Genomic DNA, 21,111 nt, shown 5'->3' on the forward strand with positions numbered 1-21,111 from the left:
TCTACAAAAACATGTACAATAGAGGTGAAAGCAGAGAGAGATTAGAGGAAGAGAGAGAGAGAAAAAAAAAACTTTATTGTAGAAAATAGGAATCACCCTCTCAAGCTGATATCTACTATTTATTATGGGTGGAGAATTTCTACTTCATGCAGGAACTGTGAACACTGAACAACTAAATCCATTATAGGGGGAAAGCCTCTCTGTTGTCCTTCTCTTTCTGTGATGCTTTGCTTTAATTAGATGCAATTTGAAGGGCTTTCGGAATGCTATGGAATATGATGGCCAAGCACTGACTCAAAGCAATATACTTGAGATATGAAGGTATTTGTCTTTCAATACATGGAGATGTGGATAGATAGATAGCAAGTTTGGTTGATTTACTTCCATGTTAACTAACTAGAGCCATTATCTTCTTCTTTAGTGGAAATTTTCTACCAAAAATATTCAAACTCTCTTTTCTCCTGGCTAGCTTTCCTATTTTGTAGTACAATATTACATTAGTCCCAAGGGGAAAATATTCCTTATTCCATTAGAATCCAGGCTGAAGGCTAATGATTCCATTTATCTTTTTCGAGGTTTTCCAGGTTTTCTAGCTCTGTAGAAGCACAAGTCAGACAGATTTCAATAGCAATACATTCATGAGAGTGGGAGATAGAGGAAAGATCCCAGACTGAATGTTGTATGACAAAGTCTCTGGTGTCCTCTCCTGGGTATGCTCAAATCTGGCATTTGTTTCCTTTTCTGTCACTAACTTAATGCAGCTTTAAGATGGGTCAAAAGAGCAAAAATATGTAAAAACAATTTTTAAAGTACTAACGCTAAACAGTATTAATTTGTTAGAGAGCACACATCCAAAAACTATGACCCAATAATTTAGTAAAAACAACTTTAATTTAGAGGAAAAAATAAAGTAGGACATGCTATCCCTTAGGATTATTATCATTAATCCTTATTATTGAGTTTATTAGTTGTACAAAGAAGAAGCAAGGCTACATTTAACCCTTTGCAAAGGGAAATATAAACAAGGGAACACATATTAAAAACCAGGAAGCTAAACACACAAGCATCCATTTCCTGGACTCAAAGAATCACAGCACCTGGTTTTCATATTTGAGCTTTGTCCATTTTTTAAAAAAATAAGGAATATTCCATGTTGTTCCTAACATTTTGACTGTTTGCTTTTTCTTTAAAGAATAAAATATATGTAACTCACTACAGCAGAACTTCAGGCCATATTTTGCAAATCCCCCTATTTACTCTTACATGCACACCCTGGGGATTTTCTGAGTCCGTCTGGTCTGTGTTATGTAAATCGTACCAACACACAATGAACCCAGGCTATTATTTTCTGTACAAGTCATGAGGCAGAATTTAATACATGCTGCCAAACCAATGTAGAGCACAGATAGAGCCAGCACAAGAAAAAAAAGTTCTTGCCAGTTCTAAAGAGGAGATTTTCTAGAAGGAAACAATTACCCTCTAAAAAAATAACATGTTCATTTAAAGAGCACTGATGCTAGCTTAGTCCTTAGGCGGAGGTTAAGCATCCTCTCACTTTGGCCGAAAGGAATGCACATCTGGCAAAATCTGAACGTTTTTCCAGATGTCAAAGTGTATAAGATTCTATGGTGTTTCTAGAGCTGTGAGGAGAATGGAAGATATTTGCAAGTGTTTTCATTTCAGCTGTCACTCAGCATCTTACCAAAATGTTTCATTACCTCCTCCTCTACCCCAGCACAGCTTCACCCATTTTTGGATGTATTTGTCCTCATATATCCTTCCCTAGCAATAGTTTGTGTGTGTGTGGTGTGTGTGTGTGTGTTAATTTATCCCCTGCGTTCTTTTCTCCCCTGATATCTTATCATTTCCTAACTAGACTATGCGTCATGTTTGAGCTTAGGTGACCCAGTTTGAGATGTAATGCTTGTGGCTGGGACAGATTCCTGGAAAAAGGAGCGGCAGGGCTACCCACCACTTTGTTGTTGTTGTTAACTCGGAAAAAATGCCCAAACTCTGTCATGGAAACACAATATCGGCAGCATCAATCTTCCCCGTAACAGTTTTGTTGGTTATCTTTGTTGTACAAAGAACCTGTACCCAGCGGGTCTTAGTTTCATCATTAAAGTGGGGGTGGGTAAATTAATCACTCCATAATACTAAAACATAAAAATTCATAAGCAATCTAAGATGAAGAAACAAAGTACCTTGGTCTGAAGAGAATGAAAGAATGACTTGATGACTAATAGCATGGATTCTCAGGTGGGCTCTTTGGGATAGGAAATTCTTCCTCACTATAGGACCTTAGGAAATTAAATTTGCTGTGAAACAGTTTTCTCATCTGTAATATGGACATAATAATACCTAATTTGTTATGTGTTTATTCATTAAGTGAAGTAAGGCTTTTTATTTACTTATTTATTTATTTATTTATTTATTTTTGCTTTTTAGGGCTGCACCTGTGACATAAGGAGGTTCCTAGGCTAGGGGTCTAATCAGAGCTGTAACTGCCAGCCTATGTCACAGCCACAGCAACATCAGATCTGAGCCACGTCCATGACCTACATCACAGCTCATGGCAACGCTGAATCCTTAACCCACTGAGTGAGGCCAAGTAGAGAATCCATGAGCTCATGGTTCCTAGTCAGAATAGTTTGTGCTGCGCCACAACAGGAACTCCTGAAGTAAGGCTTTGAAGCTCTTAAAATAGTGTCTGGCAAATAGCAAACATTCAATAAATTACTGTTATCATTATTCAGTTATATGAGTAGATGACTGCACATTATGCTTTAGACTACCCCAATTATGTCAAAGGAATGTTGGTAGGGGAAGAAAGTTGAGAATAAGCAATAGTCACCCATTTCTAGTGCATTCTTACTGCTTAGTTAACAAACTTTGCTAATGAGTTTGGTGGAGATAGCCCTGTGGCTGTACATAAGATAAACTATTTAGACTGGTACTTATTTCATTTACTTACTAAATCTTTCAACACTCAATAATAAATAATGAAAATAAGAAAATAAAGGCCCACGTGGTACTCTTTTCATGGAACTTACTTTACAAATAAATTCAAGTTGTTAATACCTGTGCAATTCCAATTGTTGCCCATAATAATGATTTGCTCACAACTTTTTTCCTTTCATGTTTTCTCTTCCACTGCTTTGAGAAAATGGCAAGCTTCAGCTCTCTGTGGAAAGGGTATGATGGGCATGCTCCCCCATCACTGTGAATCACAGGGACTCCTATACTGCAGCCAGAGCCCTTCAGATTCCCTTTCAGGCTTAACTCAAGGCCTCCAACATCTCAACCACTATTGTCTTCAGCCAAGTCTTAAGCTAGAGCACAGTGCCTCTGGTCTTTCCCTACTGAGGTGGATGAATAATTCACCTGGAGAGGTAATGATCCATAAGAGAGACATGAAATGATGGAAAGAGGGAAGAGAAGTAGTAAATGGATGAGAAAAAAAAAAGCAGAAAGCATAAGCGTAAAGCTGAAGTTGCCTGTTTGGGTCTTTGGAGATTGAAATTTCTGAGTTGTATGCGATGCCCATTTTTTTGTAAACTTTGAAAAAGTCTCTGAGAGGCTTTTCATTTTTAAGGAAGAGGGAATAAAACTCTTCTTGCCAAGATCATAGCTCTCATACTGGTGTTTGTGCAAGGAAACAGTTTCCTGTCTCTGGACTCTGGGACTTTATTGGGTCAAATTTCTCTTTGGGCAGCAAGAGTATTTCTATGTGCACTTTATTTTTGTTCACTGAGAGGAAGCACTGTGAGACTAAATCAGGAATTCACTCCTTGCTGATGTTGTCAATGCAATCGGGTACATGTTGCTGCTTCTCAGTGCAAGTTTCTGTACTAAACCATGAAATCCCCCCTACTACACTGACAAGATTTTAATAGATGATGGATTACACTAAATAGCTATTCTGCATGGCAACCTGTCACCCTGGAATCTTGTATGAATGCACAATTGGAATCCCTGTGTTGTAATACAACGGCTGTTTTGTTAAATCTGTGCTGACAGGGAAAAAAAAACGGAAGTTCCCAAGAAGAAGCATAGTTCAATTCTCTTAAATTTTACTTAGGCTCATTTGAATCATAAATCTTCTGTTCTTCATATGGTTAGCATTATTTCTTCTCAAGGAGGAAGGTCAGCTTTCCTTCTTACTTAATTACAAGTAGGTTACCTAACTACAGTATTCTAAGAAATGTAAGATGTTCTTATTTAATCATTGGATGATTTGTCGCTATGCATGGCTAAATTATGACTATTATGATGCATAAATCTTACATTTACAGCTAGGGTATAAATATAAATTTCCCCTCTACCACAAAAGAAAACAATTCAAGAAAGCTCCAGAATATTTGATTTGGCCATCTTTATCTGCTAACAGGTAAAGCCTAAGGCTTAATTTTAGGGGCTGTCACCAAATTTGGAAAGAACATTTAAGTCATGAGAATTCTGTTTAGAAAGCAAAGTTGTCAGATAGTATCCTTTTATTCCAACCCTTGAACTATGCAAAAATTCTAACCTTCATAATTTCATTGTCAAACTACCAAAGTCAAAATGTGTTTGCTAGGTAAAGATTTTACCTGGTAGAAATATATCTGCAGGCCAAATCTTTTAAAAGTAACTAGCAAACACAAAACAATAACTCTAACCCACATATACTATTTCTACTAAAAGAGAATTCAAAGGTATGTGAGAATAAACTTGAGAGAAGTCACTTCCATGTAAATGTACTCCTGGGGTAAAGTAAATACAAAGAAGACCATTTCTACAGAAAGTCTCTTTACTACTCTAACAAGCAGGGCTTGCTTTGCCATTGTTAAATGTAACTTCAAAATTCTACAGTATTTCTTTCAAAAATAATCTAAAACGACCTTCGATGGGAGGGAGCCCTTTCAACAATGAAATTCAAGGCTCACACTTTAAAGCACATAGAACATAAAAGACTTTCCATGTAGGACTCCTTTATTCATCACCTCTATTCTCCAGAATAAAACCTTGTGAACAAGTTTGTATGTCACCATGTGGTCAGTTGTTACATATGAAAAGTATATGTGTGCATGCGTACAATTGTGTGTGTATTTTAAACATATATGCAAGAATGCTCTACAAATATTGCATTGCATTCTTCTTTATTTTTCCTCAACAACAGAATGTTCTAGATGTCATTACATTTGAGTCATATATAGATCTATGTCAGCATTTTATGCACTAAAACGTATTAACCAATTTCCTATTCGTAATCCCTTAAGTTGTTTCTGGTATTTGATTGTAAAGTTCAGACTGTAATAACAAAATATCAACAGGATAAATTACTGGTACAAAGGGTATGCGTGTTTTAAAATTTGATATACATTGTTGTCAAATTCACTCTAAGGGATCTCAAGTTTCAAATATTTTGTTAATGTAATAAAGAGTGAATGGTGTCTTACCAATGTTATTGTTAATTGCTCTGAGTCCTAGAGAAGGCAAGTTGCATTTTTTGGTGGTGGGGGGGGAGGGTCATGGTGGCTGCACTCTTGGCATATGGAAGTTCCTGGGCTAGGGATTAAACTCGCACCAAAGCAGTGACCTGAGCCACTACAGGGACAGCACCAGATTCTTAACCCACTGTCCCACAAGGGAACTCTGAGAAGTTGAAAAGAAATTGAGTTGCTTTTTATATGTTTATTGATTAATTTTCTTTTTCTCTGAGCTCTAAGTTTATTTATTTTGCTTATTTATTTTGGGGGATATTGGATCTTATTTTTAAATGATCTTAATCTGTAGATTAACACTGCTATAGAAAATCTAGATATATCTCAGTTTACTTGGAATTTAATTTCATGGTTTTTATCATGCAGAAATTTAGTATTTAATATTATGTATTTATCAGATTTTCCCTCTAGAGCAACAGTCAGCAAACTTTTTCTGTAAAGAGCCAAACAACAAATTTCTCAGTTTTGTGAGCCATCTGGTCTCTGTTACACCCATTCCGTTCTGTGGTTATAGTGTGATAGTGGCTGCACATAATTCATAAATGAATTGGAGTGGCTGGGTTCCAATAAAACTTTATTTACAGAAAGAGGTGAGGGCCACATTTGGCTCACAGGCTATATTTTGCTAGCCCCACTTTAAAGCATCTGGATTCTATGCAAAATACCTTATTAACTACAAGATTTAAAACTCCATATGTTTTATTATTGTGTTTATAGTACATCTTATATTAAAGTTTTCTTACTTTTGGAGTTTATTTTGTAATATGGGATGAGACTATGATCCAACTTTTTTCTTTTTGACCAAAAAGGTAACCAATTGTCATAACAGCTTCTATCATGTTGATCATCTCTATTTTTTCTACTGATGTAAAACTTTATGCCAGTTGTCATAGGAAAAGTCTCTTTATATCTTTTGGTCTATTTTTGCACTCGATTCAGTTTATTTTTTGACTACTACTCTATTTATAATACCATACATACCTGGCATGCCTCGTCCCCAACACTACTCAGGAATTTTTCTAGCTATTTTTCTGTTTCTCAAGAATGTTTCTGGCTATCTTACATTTTCAGATTGATCAAGAGCAGTTTGTCCAGTTAAAAAATAAATTTGGGAGTTCCCATCGTGGCGAAGTGGTTAACGAATCTGACTAGGAACCATGAGGTTGCGGGTTCGGTCCCTGCCCTTGCTCAGTGGGTTAACAATCCGGTGTTGCCCTGAGCTGTGGTGTAGGTTGCAGATGTGGCTCGGATCCTGCGTTGCTGTGGCTCTGGTGTAGGCCCGTGGCTACAGCTCCGATTCGACCTCTAGCCTGGGAATCTCCATATGCCGTGGGAGCGGCCCAAAGAAATAGCAAAAAGACAAAAAATAAATAAATAAATAAAAAATAAATTTGTTGACATTCTGATTGAAATCACCTTAAATTTATATATTAACCTGTAGGAAACTTAAGAATATCACATATTTACAACATACTTTTTTGGGGGGCTGTGCCCATGGCATTCAGAAGTTTCCAGGCCTTGGGGTCAAACCCACCCCACATCACAGCAGCGACCCTGGGCTACAGCAGTGACAGCACCAGATCCTTAACCTGCTATGCCACCAAGGAACTCCTACAACATTTGTTTTTTCTATCTAAGAAAAAAATATATCTTACAGTTACTCAAGAACTGTTTTTTTTTTCAGTTATATTGATGTATAATTGACAAATAAGATTTAAATACTTAAAGTATACATCTTCGTGATTGGAAACATGTGTATATTATGAAAGGATTCCCACCATCTAATTAAGAATTTCATCACCCCACATTTATCTTTTTCTTTCCTGATGAGAACATTTAAGTTCTACTCTCTTAGCAAATTTTGGTTATTCAGTATGGTGGTAGCAACTATAGTATGGTTTATATTAAATCTTATAGCTGAAAATGTGAAAACCCTTTAACTAACTTTCCTTATTTTCCTACTACCTCACCTCCTGCCAGCCCTTAGCAACCACTTTCTACTCTATTTTTGTAAGTTTGACTTTTTCTTTTTCCCTATATTCCATATATAGGTAAGACTAATAGTATTGTCCTTCTCTGCCTGGCTCCTTTCACTTAGTATAGTGCTCTCAAGGTCCAGAACGTTTTCTAACATGGCAGGATTTCCTTCTTTTTGTAGCCAAATAATATTACAGCACACACATGTGCGCGTACACACACACACACACACACACACACACACCCACATACACCACTTTCTTGTTTACTTCACCCACCAATGGAGACTTACATTTTTCCATATCTTGGCTGCGATGAATAATTCTGCAATAAACATGAGGATGCCACTATCTCTTCAATACACTTTTTAACTTCTTTTAGATGTGAAAATTGCTAGAGCATATTGTAGTTCTATTTTTAATTTTTTAAGCATATTGTAGTTCTATTTTTAATGTTTTCATAGTGCCTGTGCCAATTTACTTCCCCACCAACAGTGAACAAGCATTCTTTTGTCTCCACATCCTTTCATTTGTTATTTGTTGTCTTTTTTATAATAGTCATCCTGACAGATAAGAGGTGCTATCTCACTGTGGTTTTGATTTTCATTTCCCTGATGTTCAGTAATGTTAAGCATCTTTTTGTGTGTCTCTTGGCCATCTGTGTATTTTCTTTGGAAAAATATTTATTCAGGTCCTCTGCCTATTTTTAATTGGATTTTTCTGTTGTTCTTCACTATTGGGTTGTGTGTGTTCTTTATGTATTTTGTATATTAACCCTTATCAGATACATGATTTACAAATATTTTCTCCCATTGCATATGTTGGCTTTTCATTGTATTGATGGTTTCCTTTGCTGTGCAGAAACTTTTTAATTTGATGTGTACCGTTTGTTTACTTTTGCTTATATTGCCTTTATTTTTGGTGTCAAATCAAGAAAACCATTGCCAAAACTGATGTCAAGGAGCTTACCCTCTATTTTCCTTTAGAAGTTTTATGGGGGACTTCCTGTTGTGGCTCAACAGGTTATAACCTGACTAGTGTCCATGAGGATGTGGGTTCAGTCCCTGGCGTAGCTGAATAGGTTAAGCATCCAGCAGTATGGCCACAAGCTGTGGTGTAGGCCACAGACATGCAAAAAAAAAAGAGTTTTATGGTTTCACGTCTTATGTTCAAGTCTTTATCTTGAGGATAATATAAGGTAGGGGCCAGTTGTATTTTTTACCATGTAGCTATTGTTTTTCCAGTACCATTTATTGAAGTGTATATTTTTGGTTTCTTTGTTGTTAATTAATTGAATATATATTAATGGATTTATTGGGTTTTCTCTGTTCTGTTTCATTGCTCCATATATGTTTTTAAGCCAATATAATAATGTTTTGAATACTATAGCTTTGCAATATAGTTTGAAATCAGGAAGTGTGATGCCTCTAGCTTGCTCTTCTTTCTCAAGATTGCTTTGGCCATTTAAGATCTTTTGTAGATTCATACAAATTTTGGGATTATTTGTTCTAGTTCTGTGGAAAAAAAAGTCTTTGGAACTTTGATAGGAATCACATTGAATCTACACATAGCTTTGTGTAATATGGATATTTTAATAATAGTAATTCTTCCAATTTTATAGCACAAAATAACTTTCCAGTTATTTGTGTCTAATTTCTTTCATTAATATCCTATACTTTTCAATATACATAACTTTCACCTCCTTGGTTATATTTATACCTATATATATTTTGGGTTTTTTTGATGCAGTTATAAATGGAATTGTTTCCTTAGTTCCTCTTTTTGATAGTTTGCTATTAGGATATAGAAATGCAAAGCTTTTGTGTATTGATTTTGTATCCTATAACCTTACTGAATTCATGTATTAGTTCTAACAGTTTTTTGATGGAGTTTTTAGGGTTTTCTAAATATGATATGTCATCTGCAAATAGTAGCAGTTTATTTTTTCCTTCCCAAATTTGTTTTATTTCTTTTTCTTGCCTGATCACTATGGCTAGAATTCCTAATGCCATGTCTAATGAAAGTGGCAATAGTGGCTCTCCTTGTCTTATTCTTCATCTTAGAAGAAAAGCTTTTAACTTTTCATCATTGAGTATGATGTTAACTGAGCGCCTGCTGTATATGGGCTTTGCGATAATGAGGTATGTTCCCTCTATACCTACATCGTTGAGAGTTTTTTTTTTTTATAAGGGGGTGTTGAATTTTGTCAAATGCTTTTTCTGCATATGTAGAGTTGATTATATGATTTCTATTCTTATCTTGTTAATGTGATCTATCATATTGATTGATTTTCAGATATTGAACCATCCTTACATACCATATGATCATAGTATCTGAACCTTTTAATGTATCATTGAATTAAGTTTGCTAATATTTTATTGAGAATTTTTATATCTATGATCATCAGTGATATTCACTTGTAACTTTATTTGTGTGTATGTGCTATCTTTGCCTAACATGATGTGAGGGTGATTAGGGCTTTGAAAGATGAATTTGGAAATGTTCTTTCCTGTGGAATTTTTTTGCCATAATTTGAGAAGAATTGGTATTAATTCTTAGAATTCACTAGTGAAGGCATCTGATACTGGGCATTATTTTGTGGGAGGTATTTGTTACTAATTCAGTCACCTAACAAGTAATTTGTTTGTTTAAGTTTTCTATTTCTTTATGTTTATTTGGTAGGTTGTTTGTTTCCAGGAATTTATCTCTTCTAAGTTGTCCAATTTCTTGGTATATAATTGTCCATAGTACTCTTTCATAATTCTTTTTATTTGTATGGTATTGTCTGTAGTTTTTCCTCTTTCATTTATAATTTTTATTGGAGTGCTCTCTTTTTTTCTTGGTGATTATAGCTAATTATTTGTCTGTTTCATCTTTTCAAAAAAAATAGCTTTTAGTTTCATTCATCTTTCTTGTTGTTTTAGTCTCTATTTCTGCTTTGATGTTTACTATGTACTTCCTTCTACTAAATTTGTGGGGGTTTTGGTTTTGGTTTTTCTACTTCTTTGAGGAGTAGTCAAGTTGTTTATGTGAGCTCTTTCTTTTTTCTTAGTGTAGGCATTTGTCACTATGAATTTCCCTCTTAGGACTGCTTTTGCTACATCTCAAGTTTTAGGTTGTTATTTCTATTTTCATTTGTCTGAAGATAATTTTCTGTTTTTCCCTTTTTAAAAATTTACAATGTTCTGTAAATTTCTGCTGCACAGCAAAGTGACCCAGTCACATATATATATGCACACATACACACATCACACACACAGCAAACACCACACACACACACACACATTCTTTTAGTTATATTATCTTCCATCATATTCTATCTCAAGAGATTAGATATGGTTCCCTATGCTATACAGGAGGACCTCATTGCTTATCCATTATAAATGTAATAGTTTGCATTTATTAACCCCATACTCCCAGTTCATCCCTCTTCCTCCCCCTCCCCCTTGGCAACCATGAGTCTGTTCTCTATGTCTGTGAGTCTCTTTCTGTTCTATAGATAGGTTCATCTGTGCCATAGTTTAGATTTCACATATAAGTTATATCATATGGTATTTGTCTTTCTCTTGGACTTACTTCATTTAGTATGAGACTCTCTAATTGCATCCATGATGCTGCAAATGGCATTATTTTGTTCTTTTTTATGGTTGAGTAGTATTCCATTGTATATGTACCACCTATTCTTAATCCATTCCTCTGTTGATTGAAATTTAGGTTGTTTCTATGTCTTGACTATTATGAAGAGTGCTTCTGAACATAAGAGTGCATGTATCTTTTTGAATTTTAGTTTCATCCAGGTATATGCCCAGGAGTAGGATTGCTAGATCACATGGTAGTTCTATCATTAGTTTTCTGAGGAACCTTCATGCTATTTTCCATAGCTGTTATGCCAATTTACATAACCACCAACAGTATAGGAGGGTTCCACCCTCTCCAGCATTTGTTATTTGTTGACTTGTTAACAATGGCCATTCTGACCTTGAGTGTTTTTTCATGTGCCTGCTGGCCATTCATGTGTCTTCTTTGGAGAAATGTATATTTAGGTATTCTACCCATTTTTCAATTGGGTGAATTGTTTGTATGGAGTTGTATGAATTGTTTGTATGGTGTGAGGGCAAGTTCTAGTTTCATAGATTTACATGCAGCTGTCCAGTTTTGCCAGCACCGTTTGCTAAAGAAGAGACTGTGTAAAGTGTAGTCTATGGAAATACAACTTTTATTCATCAAATCTGGCACAATTCCCTACATGTTTTTTACTAGCTTGGTGGTCCCAGTGTTGTTGTCTAGAATTTAAGTTTGCTTTGGAAAATATAAAATAGAAATGCTAAATTATGTCACTGATGTGTGTGAGAAAGTCATAACTTCCAGTGGCATCATGCATAAGTCAATCATGAATGGACAAAATTTTTAAATTTGGTTCCATTATGAAATGTTGTCATGCACAAGCTCTTTTTATATCTTTGGAAATATTTTTGGAGGTAATACTCATCTTTCAAACAGAGCTTTTGAAAGCTTCTTGGAGAAAACATTTCCTGATGACTAAGATCCCTGCCTCCTAAGCACATGAGTGGTGAGAATAAGTGGTGAATATGTGGTTTTTGAAATCCAAGTTTGTGCATGTAACCTGCCTTTGGGAATGTGTTTTTATCTTATTTTACTATCAACCTTTATATTTATTTATTTATTTATTTATTGTCTTTTTGCTATTTCTTCAGACGCTCCCACAGCATATGGAGGTTCCCAGTCTAGGGGTCGAATCAGAGCTGTAGCTGCTGGCCTACACCACAGCCACAGCAATGGTAGGATTCAAGCCATGTCTGCAACCTACACCACAACTCATGGCAATGCCAGATCCTTAACCCACTGAGCAAGGCCAGGGATCAAACCTGCAATGTCATGGTTCCTAGTCAGATTCATTAACCACTGAGCCATGACGGGAACTCCACTATCAATCTTTAAAGAGTAAGAATAGGTCAAGGAATAATGTGTTACATTTTTTAGAATTGAAAGCACGTAGTTCTGAATATAAGATTGTCACAACTGCTAAGAGGAAAATTTTCAGTGGTACATCACCTCTAGTGTGCCCTTAGATAGTACTTAGAATTTCTTCATCACTGCATCATCAGTAAAGCAGAATTTGCCAGTTTGTAAAGGTGTTGACAATGTTACATCCTTAATTACTATTTAGCATAGTGAATATAATTTGTTTTTAATTCAATGAATTTTATTATATTAGTTCTGCAGCCATCTTCACAACCTAATTTTAGAAACCCCAGCTCACCCCTCCCTCACCCACCTGTTCCCTTTGGTAAATAAAATTTTCCAAAGTATGTGAGTCTGTTTCTGTTATGCAAATAAGTTCATTTGCAGTGTTTTATTAGATTCCACATACAGGCGATAGCATATGATGTTTGTCTCTCACTGACTAATTTCACTTAGTATGATCATTTATGTGTCTATCTATGTTGCTGCAAATGCCATTATTTCACTCTTTTCATGGCTCAGTAATAATCCATTGTATGCTTGTACCAGATCTTCTTTATCCACTCCTCTGTTGATGGACATTTAGGTTGCTTCTGTGTCTTGGCTAACAAATATAGTGCTGCAATGAACATTGGGGTACCTGTGTCTTTTCAAGTCATGGTTTTCTCTGGATAGATGCACAGGAATGGGATTGCTGGATCATATAATAATTATATTGTTAATTTTTTGAGGAATCTCCATACTGTTTTCCATAGTGGTTGCACCAATTTACATTCCCACCAACTGTGTAAGGGGGTTCCCTTTTCTCCACATCCTTTCCAGCATTTATTGTTTGTAGACTTTCTGATGATGGTCATTCTGGCTGGTATAAGATGATATCTCACAGTAGTTTTGATTTGTATTTCCTTAGTAATTAGTGATGTCAAACATTTTCTCATGTTTTTGTTTTCTTTTTTTTTTTGCCAGCTATATGTTTTCTTTGGAGAAATGTCTGTTTAGATATTCTGCCCACTTTTTGATGGGTTTTTTTTTGTTATTGTTATGAGCCACAAGAACTGTTTATATATTTTACAAATTAATCCCTTGTCAGTGGCTTCATTTTCAAATATTTTCTCCTATACTGTGTGTTATCTTTTTGTTTTGTTTATAGTTTCCTCTGATGTGCAAAAACTTTTAAGTCCCTTTTTTTATTTTTGTTTTTATTGTCCTTACTCTAGGAGGTGGATCTGAGAAGTTATTGTTGTGGTTTATGTCTGAGAGTGTTTGCCCTATGTTTTCCTCAAAGAGTTTTATAGTATCTGATCTTATATTTTGGTCTTTAATCCATTTTTAGTTATTTTTGTGTATAGTGTTATAGAATGTTCTAATTTCATTCTTTAATATGTGGCTCTCCAGTTTTTCCAGCACCACTTATTGACGGGAATGTCTTTTCTCCACTGGATATTCTTGCCTCCTCTGTCGTAGATTAGTTGACCATAGGGGATGGGTTTATTTCTAGGTTTTCTATCCTGTTCCATTGATCTATATTTCTGTTTGGGGGCCAATACCATACTTTTTTGATGACTGTAGAGTTGTAGTATTGTCTGAAGTCAGGGAGCCTAATTTCTCCAACTCCATTTTTCTTTCTCATATTTCCTTTAGCTATTCAGGGTCTTTTGTGTTTCCAACCAAATTTGAAAATATTTTGTTCGAGTTCTGTTAAAAATTCCTTTGGTCATTTGATGTGGATTGCATTGAATCTGTAGATTGCTGTGTGTATTACAGTCATTTTGATAATATTGTTTCTTTCCATTCAAGATCATGGTATATCTTTCCATCTGTTTGTGTCATCTTTGATTTCTTCCATCAGTGTCTTCAAAGTACAGTTCTTTTGTCTTTTTGGGTAAGTTTATTCCTAGGTGTTTTATTCTTTTCGATGTGATGGTAAATGGGATTGCTTCCATAATTTCTCTTTCTGATCTTTCATTGTTAGTATATAGAAATGCAATTGATTTCTGTGTATTAATTTTATATCCTGCAACTTTACCAAGTTTGTTGATGAGTACTAACAGTTTCTGGTAGCATTTTTAGGACTTTCTAGGTATAGGTATTAAATAACTTTCTAGGTAATTTAATATGTTATAATCATTAGTTATAATGTTAAGTATTGAATCTATTAAAGATTTATTTTCTATGGATTATCTCTAGTGAAAGCAAGTGTGCAGCTAAAGTAAAATCCACGTCAGAATTCCTAGAAAACAGCAAGTTACCAGGGAAACACAATCGTATAGAGATAGGGTAAATAATTTATTTTATAAATATTGCCAGGGCAACAGAAACTACTTATAAAATCAGTGAAGGATTGAGGATTAGGATACAGATAATCTACAGAACAATTTATTCTTTCATAGCACATTAGTGTAAAATGTTCATTTATATCTGAAATCTTAACAGTTTTGAGAAGTATGTGAAGTCATTCAACAAACAGTAAGGAATGAATTCAAATATTGAGTGTATTTCTAAATATTAAAACATATTTACTATTGCTTGCCTCTCAAAATGTTCTGGGGACACTTTATTTTGCCTTAAATGTTAACCTTTGTTGGATTAGCCCTGTAAAACCCAATTGTTTATTCCTAGGTGCTATGTTTACAATTTAGGGTCATGGTTAACTGTGTTGACTAGCTTAGGTTTTTTTAGGCAAACAATTAAGATGTATTATATGGAGGAAAGGATATTACAGATATAGATATAGATAAATCATATATGAGTTAATCAGTTATGCTTTGAAAAAAGATATTATTTTAGCTTCAGTAACAAACATAGGAAGTAATACAGTTTAGAATAATATTTTTCAAAATATTAACACAAATACCAGTAAAGTGCCTTCAAAATTTCTATTGCCAAGGAGGAATATTTACCAAAAGTAGTGCTTAAACTTACATTTTTTCCCTTTTAAAATATTACTGGCTTCTCTCTTGATCAAACTCCCTGTCAGAAAACAAACACTTATATTCAGCAATGAGTAACAGGGAAAGCATGTCCAAAGTAGAGAGCTGATAAAGAGGGTAGGAGTTTCCATCATGGCTTAGCGGCTAGTGAACCCAACCCAATACATGAGGAGGTGGGTTTGATCCCTGTCCTCTCTCAATGACTTAAGGATCCAGTGTTGCTGTGAGTGTTGTGTGAGATGCGGCTTGGATCTTGCATTGCTGTGGCTCTGGTGTAGGCCAGCGGCTACAGCTCTGATTTGACCCCTAGCCTGGAAACCTCCATGTGCAGTGGGTGCAGCCCTAAAAAGACAAAAAAAAAAACAACAAAAAAAAGAGGGTAGAGTTATTCATTGTGCCAAAGAGTAACTATTTCACAGAGGAAGTAACTCCTTAACTTTGCTTTGAAAAATAAAGACATTTTTCAGATAAAGTGAGAGATGTCAGGCAGGAAGGCTGTTTTAAGCAAACACCAGCTTATAGTCAAGGTTTTGGTTTATACACCACATATTACAGACAGTGAGCATCTGAGAGAGTAAGGAATTTCCATGGCTACCAGGTACCTCTAATGCCACATCTATTGTGAGCACAGCATCTGTGTGACCTTCAGCAGTCATGCCGCAGAAGGTGTCACTTAATTATGAATTAGGGCTGACATTCCATCATCCCTTTCAACACAGCATCTTCTCCTAGTGTTGTGGCCACACCTCTGGGCAAAGCCTGACACCAAACTTGCCCCTTTATAAGCTTTCCACTCAGAGTTGAGTGAAATATGTAGAGCACACTTGAGTGTCATAAAATAATCACTGCACTTTCTGACCTGAGTGAATTAGGTCCAGTCTTTGAGCACACCAGCTGGAAGTCGATTCCCTACCTTTAGAGACTGAGAGTACTTCCTGTCTCATCACATGGCTGTCATAAAATGCTTCATGCTTTTGCTGTTGAAATGATACAGTGATAGGGTTGTCACTCTAAGGAAAAATAGCAGAACTTATATGTCTACATGAAGGTATTTTGTTTGCCTTTGTTTTTTTGTTTTTTCTACAATGGAATCACCCTGGGAGGTATTTTCTGATGATGTCACCTTAATAGAGAATTTTTTAAATTAGCCCTTGGAAATAATTTTCAGAGTAATTTATTAATCATATAAAAAATAAGTTAGGTTATTAAATAGATAGGTAGGTAGATAGATAGATGGATAGAGGTGGATAGGTGATAAATAACTTTTCCATGTGCATTTGGCTAGTTCTTTCACAGCTAGAGTATACTTTTACTATTTGAGAGCTTATTATAGATAATTCACAATATCCGTCCCTTTTCATTTAGTGCCTTGCACACATTGGGTACTAACTAAATATTTGTTTATACACTACTCTTCACAGGCTATTTTTGCGTTAGCAAATGTTGAGACACTATAAGCATCTAGCTTATATTATATATATTGTATCCTTGTTAGACAAGGATGCTGACAAAGTTTCTAAGGAAGGCAAAAGTGTACACCTTCCTTGAATCCAAGCCTAACATGGAAGGGAAATTGATGCTGAAATCAACTTTGTATATTTGATTTTTAAATCTTGTCATTGACAATCAACAGGTTTGTTCAAAACAACTTAGGGAAAGTTCTCTTGTATTCATAATGCAGAATTCTGTTTTTGTTTTTGTTTTTTCATGCATAGATTTGCTTATATGAGCTTAAGCAAATGGTGGGACTCACCTTGTAGGTTTGTTCCCTCATTTTGGCTGTCACCACTTTCTGAAAAATTTGGAAAGGGTTTTGCAAGATTTTCATTGTCTATTACAGAGCTCTAGAATGCAGTGTTTGCAATATGTTTATGCAGTTGTTGGCCATGGTTGATCAGTATAGGCAAAGGCTACATATAGTGGATGTTATTTTTGCCAGTCCCTTCTTTATTTTCTTTTTTCTTAAAAGTCTGAAAAATTAGTAGATCTATTGGTTAGGTGAAGCAACAACCCTTCTTTTCACTATGATACAAGATAAAAGCTCTTCTCAGATTGTATAAAGGAACAAATTTGGGGAAAAAAGTGCAGTTTGATATCTGAAAAAGTTTAGTTCTTCTCCTTCCTGTGTGACCTAATTTTCTACCAGCAAATCTCTTTCTTTTGATTTTGAGTTTCATTTGAATAAAAAAGAGATATCCACCCCCTTTATATGCAAGGAGAATGAGTAATAAGAATTTCTACCTTGCCTACCCTTAGAAAAGAGCCGAGATTGCTTACAATTAAAGACATACTCAAAAAGACAGTTAAGCAGAAAGAAATGCAGGACATATAGCAAAGGAAATAAGTTTATTAAAACCTAGGACTGTCTATAGGTAGTTTATTGCAATGAAGTATTAAAATTTTGTCTTGAGTTCTTAGAAGCCAAGGCCAAGTGATTAAAAAAGAAAAAAAATGGCTATATTGTTTCATTCTCTGATAAAAAGATATATATCATAAGGCCAGAGAGATAACTTTTTTCTGCTGCTATATTCTAAGGGAAAAAACTATAATGTTGTAATGTTTTATTTCCCTACCTAATGTCTTAGATAGCAGTTTTATATGCCAAGATAATAAATGTGGTCAATTGTTTTATTAGTTCTCAATAAAAACCAAGAAAATGTCAACTTTCAAGTATGTGATGAAATGTCTAAATAGCAGCTAAATTAAGATTCGTCAGATATATAAGTTTTTCATGATCTAGCTTGATACCACAATGCCGCTTAGTAAATCTAATTAGTTAGAATTGGGCTTGTTTGGTCTTTCAAATTTCCTTCATCTCAGCCAGGATTTTATAAAAATTATACTATCTGACAAAGGATCATCTAGATAAAGGCTGTTTTTCTTCCTCATTGAAGGGGACTGCAAGATTATGTGTAGTTTGTGTCATAATTCTCAAGAACATTGTTCATAATAGCCTAACCATGTATTCAATTGAAATCCTGTGGTTCTGTTTCTCTGAGTGTCTGAGAAGCAAATTTCACCTAAAACACTGACTATCAGTTTAAGAACAGTTAGCCATCATCACTTTGTAGTTAATGAAGTTTTCATGATTTTTAGCAGTTGTCAAGATGTGTAAGGTGTAAAATGTGGTAAACTGAGCTAATAGAACAGAATTATTTGGTATGGATTATGAGAATTTTAGAGTATATGCATAGATGGATGGTTTGGCTTCAGCCGAATCAAGCCTTTGTATTTTATGGTAATCCCACACGTTAAGCTGACTCAGAAAACTGTACTTGAGAAATGATGGCAAATCCAGATCATCAGCAGAGAAGACAAAACTTACCTCCCTGCTGACTTTGACAGGAAGACACACAAATAGTTCAGTTGGCTTCACACTATCTGCATAAGGTATTTTTAAAAAATTAGTGCAGTGCTTGTCCCTTTTTACACCACTTAACATAACTCCATTGTACATAAAGGAAGCTAGGAACCAGCTGGGAAATCTGAAAGCAGATTTCAGAAAGAGGATTCATCCTTATCCACATTAAAAAGAGGATTGTGTTCTTGCCGTTTTAATTCTTATGTAGCATGAAGCAAATCAGCCTAATTATCAACTTGAGCTCTGAACAATAATCTTAAAACTTCTATTCAGAAGAGAGACCTTTTGTCCAGGAGTTATCCTGAAAGAGTTTTTAATCAATATGCATTAGAAAAATTTCTGCATAACAATAGAGTATGTTAAAAATATATTATTACTTCCCTATATAGCCTTTTATGTCTTCAATCTAGTATTTCCAGGATTTTTACTCAATACTAAAAAATCATTTTAAGAGTCATGCATTTATGCATGTTGCATGCTACATGCATAAATCCTTAAATTCTAATGTCATGCTCCAAAATTATTTCTCCAACTTTCTCAGATGCATACACAATATTTATTTCAAAGAATAGTTTATATCATATGTGGCGTGGACAGATGGATGGATACAGTGTATATATTTCTGTTCACATATGCTTATCTCTGCAGTAGATATTCTTTCCCAAACACTGACCTCTATATATAATACAAATAGGTATTTATGTGAATATGTTCAAAGTCACACTTACATACCAAAGAAAGATCCAACACTGTTGAGATTTATGGTATAAACTAGAATGATGGAAGGAAGAATGAAAGGTATGAAGAAGATGAAGTAGAAAAATTGAGAATGAGAAAGAGAAAAGATATAAAGGATGCATAAGTCAAAACTGACTCTATTCAGTCTAGAAGGCTCAATTTCAGCCCAGAAGATTAATTAGTATATGTAAAAGAAGGAAAATGTTCAAGATCAGGAACATGGAGTTCCTTTTGGACAGGTTAAATTTGTGGAAACAGATAAAGATTTTCAACATGTAGCTTTTGGCATACAAAAGTGGCAGGGTTAGACTTGGAAGTTAATGCATCTGTAGGACAAAGTAGATGAGATTTCTAGCAATCTGTTTATTTTCCACTAATAATTACCTTGCTTGATCTAGGCAATAGCTCTTAGACTTAAGAATATGAAATATATACATATGATGACATCATATATAGTGTACTAATCTCTTGTGCAATAAATCAAATGCTTTTTGCTGTACAGCAGAAATTGAGACAACATTGTAAACCAACTATACATTAGTGAAAAATATTTGCAAAAAAAAGATTATTTAGCAACTTAATTATGCTTTTGCTTACATCTATACTTTTAAAGCTAAGTATGTATTGTATTGCATATGCCTTCTTTAATAAACAAAAGTATATGCATCTGATGTTACCATTTAGTTAACTGACTACTGAGATAAATTGGAGAATAGAAATAGATACTTTAAATTAGAAGAAATCTTAGAGGCAATTTACCCCAACCACCGTTAAAGTTTGGGAGTTGATGGAATAGTTTGAAAAATCATCAGGTATGTTCATGCAAATTGTTTTATTCTAGTCTTGTGTAACATTTTGGGAAGATACTTTTTCATTAAATCACCTTTCCTCTGTAGCCACCAATCTAGCATGAGGAAAAGCAACAAAATTTGAAAAACATGGAAGTAATCCCCTGCCTGGCATAAACCCAGGAAGCAACCAACCCCTTCGCCAAGCCTGTAGGAACATCCAAAGAGGCCTCTGTATATTTAGACTTATTTATTTCATTGTTAGTCACTGGGAATACAGGAAGTCTATTAAACCCTCAATCATCACCATTGGAGGATCCAACTGCTTATAACATAGGATGGTCTCTTCTTCATATTCCTGAAAATGTTTCATTTGCTGTGCTTTATTGACAATAGTAGATTAATTCAGGCTTTTCTGGATTATCCTGTCCTTGGCACTGGGAGCTTTCAATTGTATTTTTCTCTGGCATTATGTTTGATCCTGGTAACAAGAACCACTATTACTGATCATAAAAGTATGAGCTCAGAGTGACTCAATTCTTCCAGCATTTCAAATGGCCAACTTGAAAAGGCTACAGAAGGGGAATATGAGAGCTAAATTTTTGAAGAACATCATATTTTCCTGTGGGGTTTTTCCATGCCCTGAGGATGTCATTCCTGCTGTTCCCTGGGCTTTTCTCTCCTCCCTATTCGACATTTTAAAGAATAGAAAGTTCAAAGCAAATTTCTTAACAGTCTCTAACAGTATGTCCATATCTCTTGACAAGTGTTTACAAGTTGGATTGCAGCTCAGACATTTAACTCTCCTTCATGTATTTTTCTAAAAATAAGGTTCAGTCTGAAATTGGCAAG

At 34.9% G+C, this 21,111-nt stretch overlaps 1 protein-coding gene across 6 annotated transcripts in view; it reads left to right on the forward strand.

Annotated features, from left to right (window-relative positions):
- Positions 1-21,111, forward strand: part of RBMS3 (RNA binding motif single stranded interacting protein 3) — a 740,901-nt gene that overhangs the window by 630,221 nt on the left and 89,569 nt on the right. The gene's annotated exons all lie outside the window — the stretch shown is intronic.

Source organism: Phacochoerus africanus, chromosome 1, assembly GCF_016906955.1.
Source record: "Phacochoerus africanus isolate WHEZ1 chromosome 1, ROS_Pafr_v1, whole genome shotgun sequence".
Taxonomy (NCBI): Eukaryota; Metazoa; Chordata; class Mammalia; order Artiodactyla; family Suidae; genus Phacochoerus; species Phacochoerus africanus.